Genomic DNA, 5,624 nt, shown 5'->3' with positions numbered 1-5,624 from the left:
ATTTTTTGAAATGGCACAATACAATTTCATAAAACACAAGAATAAACATTGTTAAAAAGGCAGAATTAGCCAAAATGCTAGTTTTCATCTGCAGTCCCCTGGCCAAGATGTAAAACGTCAATACCCGGGCCTGTCTTGGGTACCGATCCTCCCGGTGGGTGAAGGGGCTGGGTCCTGTCATGGGGATGGGTCTGGTCTCGCTTGCCCTGGGGGGCCCCCGTCCGGGGGCCGGGCTCTGCTGCCTGTCCGCCCCGGGTGGTGTCCCTTTTCTTGGGGTATCTGCCTCCCGGTCATCTTGCCCTGGCTCCTCGTGGGGCGGGTGCCCTCCGACCCGGGGGCCTGCTGCTCCGGGCCTCCTCCTGGCCGGCTTTGCGGCGGGTGTGCCGTGTCCGCCCTTAAACACACCCACTCCCACATTCAGGTACACACACCACCACATCCACACACACACACACACACAGGTATACACAAGCGCGGGTACACTGTTGCACACTGTTGCATAGCTTATTGCCTTATTTATCCATGAGTGTATTATTATTATTGTATATTATTATTATATATTATTATATATATTATTATTTACGGAGCTGATTGCTGCCACTCTCAGCAGCGTGCGTCTACTAAAGGTCTACTAAGATTCCACAATCTATTACACCTCGTAAGCAAAACAGGCTACAGGTAAAATTAAACATCTTCAGTTGAGCAACTCAGGCAAGTTAAACTGATTTAAAAACAAACAAACACTATAATACAAGGAAAAGAATCCTCTATATGTCAATAAATAAAACAGATTGAGTATTCATAAAGAATGTTTACTTTAAATAAGAAAATCCAACAAACCAACAAGTGCAACAATAAAAGCAAACCAACAATTAAAATAATGCTTAATTACCTTACCTTCGTCCCACACTCATCAGCTTAGCTACTAAGAATAACACACATTATTCACCTGGACAGAAGGAGGTTCTGAGGAACGTGTTGGTCCTGGAGCTTCCTGGTCAGGATGTTCGGGAGATCCCTCTGGCTCAATGTCTGGAGCACCAACATATTTTAGAATTGCTCCTGCAGAGACAAAGCTCATTAGATCATCAAGCAAAACAGATCAGAAGCGCATTTTCCTATTTTATTATTACAGTGATGTTGCAGTAATATAGGAAAATTAAAAATGAATTTGTTTTTAAATTAAACATTATGGTTGCAGTGTCCCTTTAAAGCTTTTACCCAATTACAAAACTGTCATTTTCAAGAGTTTTTGGCATTACTTTACACACTGTACTAGTTAAAGTAATAAAACTAAGATAAATGACCCACTGTCACAACAGTCTAAAATAGTCAACACCATGCCAAATAAAGTGTTTCCATAAAATATTTCTTTGAATTATAAAACAGTAGCACATTTCTAATTAAGGGCCTACAAAACTAAGCTTAGTAAATTCATCCTAAGTAAGGCTAAAATAACATTAAGAGTCAAATATGTAAGAGACAACTTCCACTGAACAACAACAGGGGACTGACTACAACAACTACAACAACATGCCCTCCCACAAACAAAAACGCTGATTCATGACGAACAATTATTAGCCAGCCAGCTAACATTTATCCGACGCTAGCTAGCTGGCTAGCAGGACAAATAAACAAACTTGAGGGGGAGAAACAACAGCGTTTCACCTCCGCCTCTCCAGCCCACATCACAAACAAATAACTTACCTTTCTCCTTTGCCAGTTTTTATTGATCAGTTTTCTTTTCCTTCCGTTTTTCCGCACCGCTGGGATAACTCCTTTTTGATGCCATTATGGTGTCTGTTTGTTTTTAATCCTCTCGCTAACGGGAACGAATGGTAGCTGTTAATCAATCACGTCATACCTGTGCGTCGCCGGCCCGCTACGTCACAACCTGCGTGACAGTGCGGCAAGCCCCCAGAGTCCAAGATGGCGTCCCATTCATTTCAATGAACTTGCTCACCCAGCGCATGGCTGTCGCAACCCAGGCTGTGTCTCAATTCAGGTGCTGCGTCCTTGAAGTGCGCATTTTGGAAGGAAGTTGCGTCATAGCACTGCGCGAAGGCTTGTCCCAATTCCCGAGGGTGCTTAGGACGCTGAAAATGCACCCTCGGAAATACGCACTAGTTTTAGCCAATTCCAAGGATGCACCGCACTATCCTTCGCGCACTTGGGTATCCCATGATGCTTTGCGTGCTGCTGCAAAGCATCGTGGGAACCTGGGAAGTCAGCTGAAATTAGCGGCATGTACTGGTTAAGACACGACATATAAATCTAAATATTGAAGTTTCACATAAAGTATCCAGTTTTTAACGTAGGATTTTATTTATTTGATCATCCAACGCCATCGTTAGATGGCGAACCAATGGTTAGCTTGATACTATAAAAACGTCACTTCCGGGGTTGGCCAGCCGGAGGGAACGGTGGTGACGAAACGAGGAAATACGCCGAAGGCTAGACCGTCCCGGGTGGTTACGGGGAGGCGGGGTTTGGTCCGTCCTTCTAGGCTGGGAAGTCTAAGAACGCTTCCTTCAGACGGAGGACACTCGGTCTCAAGGGTGCAGAACCTGAATTGAGACACAGCCCCGATCTGATTACCTGCTCGAAGTGAGTCGCGCAGGCGCAGTTGATGCGGAAGTGGAATGCGCATGCGCGGATTTATCAGACGTTTTCCGACACGTTCCTGATGTGAGTGTCGTGTCTGCACCGGAAGTAGAAGACAAGTTTCTATTATGAACGAACACGATGTCAATATTCCCCAATATTCCCTGATTTTTGACAGTTGATTTATAGGCGTCGTGTGTGCACAATTTTCTTCTTTTTTTTATTTTTTATGTCCGTCATATAAGGAATGTAATCTCGCCAAATTGTGAGATAATATGATGTGTAGCCAAGATAGTCAGCTGAGCGACTTAGGTACACTCACATCGGGGAGAGTCGGAAAACAGTATTTGAAACAGTCGTAAAATTGTCGTAAATCTGCGCATGCGCATTCCACTTCTGCATCAACTGCGCCTGCGCGACTCACTTCGAGCAGGTACTCAGATCGGGTTGCGACAATGGCTCCCAAAGAGTTTTTGACTTCCGCATTGATGGGATAATAGAGCATGCGCAGTTGTGTCAGTGTGGAGACCGTCACTGACAGACGTGCGCGCTCACGAACCGTACAAAATTCAACGTGGAAATGAATGTATTTCTTACGGGACAACTGTCGATGTTGTTTCAAAATTTTATAAATAATAATAATGATGATGATGATGATGATGATGATGATTATTATTATTATTATCATTATTAGTTTTAGTATTATTATTATTATTATTATTATTATTATTATTATTATTATCATTATTATTATTATTATATTAATAATATAATAAAATAGTATTATTATGATAATATACTATTATTTGTGTATTAAACAAGTGAGCAATGAACTGAATAATAAATAATAATTCTTTGAGGCAACTCTCTATGGACCATAACAGCACTGCCACACATATTTTTTTAATTAATAACCTCTTTGGAAAGCAGACAAAGTAATGAAATGATCGGTCTATTTATTTCATCAGAACTAAAAAATAAAAACTAAAAACTGAACGATCTTGAAAGTTCCTCCCTTTCTCGTGCACCTGTCGACCGGTCAACTTTTGGCTTATCTGCTGTGTTTGAGAAAATGCCGACCTGTGCTGCAGTTAACTGTGTCACCCGATCAACAGGCAAAGGGTGCAAAGGACCCACGTTATTTCGGTAAGAATGATTAATGGAATGACTGTAAGGCACTTTTATGCCACTGGCGTTTTTACGTGCGTGCGTCCGTGTGTGTAGCTAACACAAATTTGCAAATATTTTGTCGTCCTCATGGAATTAAACAGCACACCATGTTAATTTATCAGCGAGTGCTCTCTCTTTTCATGCAATTCATCACGCTTAACATGGCGTCACAAGATGTTTTAGCTCCATTTTTTTTAAGTGGATGTCAAATGTAAAATATAGGCCTTTATAAGACAAACACGTGGGTGTTTGAATGACTTCTGTAGGAAGTGCAGTTTGAAGGAAGTTCTGTAGGATTTGCCTAAATGAAACTGCAGCTATTTATGTGTATGTTGACAAAGAGGGAGAAGAGGTCTAATTTAATCATCACAAACCTGTGTATGCAAATGATGCAGAGTTTGTTTTTTTTGTTTTTTTACCTCTGAGGTTTTTTTTGTAAGTGGCTGTCAAATGTAAAATATAGGCCTTGATGAGACAAACACATGGATGTTTGAATGACGTCTGTAGCACTTCTGTAAAGGAAACTGCAGCCATTTATCTGTGTGTTGAAAAAGAGGGAGAGAAAGAGAAAGGCGTTAGGGCTCCCAACTAGCAAGAGCAGAGTTAGCGCCGCTAGCTCCGCTTTTGCAACCTTGGACACGTAAGCTGAGAACTCAGCCATTTTGGCGTCAACATGAAAGATATTGGTATCATCTTTTAGCTAAGGGCTTCAGCAATCTAACTATGTATAGTTATCCGGGGTGTAAATAACGGTTTAGGCGTGGTCAGTGAAAAAAATGACTTTTTTTTTCGTTGGGGCGATCTCAAACAATTTCAAATATCTCACTTCCTGTTTGTCGGATGTTAAAAATTGTAGTGTATATTAGGTGCATTTTTAGTTTTCTGGTGTTTTTCTTTTTTAAATTTTGGCCAGTTTTGACATCCATCAACTTTAAAGGGCTATAAAATGAAAACGGTGCAACGCATCCGCATCATTCTTTTTACGTTGACCTTGTGACAGTCTAGTCTGTGTAATACAAAAGGTTTGAAAGTTCCAGCATTTTTGGTTGTTGAGTTCTGTGATTCTGGATGAACAAGTGAAAGTAGCTCGCTTCCGGTTTGTCAGGGGTCAAAGGTTGGCCTTTGGCCTCGCCCCAACGAACGCGTGGGTTTTTGTCCCATGTCGTTTCGACCTTCCTAGAGGGCACTAGAGGCATTTTAATTTTTGTGGCGGGATTTTTAGAGATTTTTGGTCAATTTTGAATGTGCGTCGACTCTGGAGGGCCGTTGCACGAAAACGGTTTGAAAATTTCACATTTTCTTTTATGAATCTTTGGAATTAAGGTCCAGTCTATGTCATATTGAATTCTTCCTAGAAGGAAATAGGTTTTGAAGAGGGGCAAGAAATTTGCAAAAAAGTGGAAATAACTCACTTCCTGTTTGTCGGGCGCCAAAAGTTAGAGTGTATGAAATGTCGGGCTTGAAGAGACGAACGCGTGGAATTTTTCCCCATATTTTTTCGACCTTCCTAGTGGAAGTTAGGCCCATTTCTAATTTTTGGACACCTTTAGGGGGCGCTAGAGAATTTTGCCTTTTTCTCTTCATTTTATAAAATTTTTCGCCAGGAAGTTAGCGGGATGACACCATGTTTTTGGAAGCGGGACGTCGCGGAAGCGATTGGCATTGAGTTCCGTGTCCACCCACCAAACCCAGCGGGGTGTCCCCCCCACCGGCAAGCTGCACCCCCTCCACTTTCACCGTGTATGCTGACGTCATCGCGCTGAGATCGCATGATGAAGTGCTACAGAATTCAAGAGTCCGGCGGTGGCCAGTGTTCTTAGTTGTTGGTCACTTTTAGCTGTAGTAGAACG

The sequence above is a fragment of the Nelusetta ayraudi genome, unplaced genomic scaffold (assembly GCF_046127955.1).
Source record: "Nelusetta ayraudi isolate G7.1 ecotype Tasmania unplaced genomic scaffold, CSIRO-AGI_Nayr_v1 ptg000011l, whole genome shotgun sequence".
NCBI lineage: Eukaryota > Metazoa > Chordata > Actinopteri > Tetraodontiformes > Monacanthidae > Nelusetta > Nelusetta ayraudi.
Note: the sequence above shows the minus strand (reverse complement) of the source record.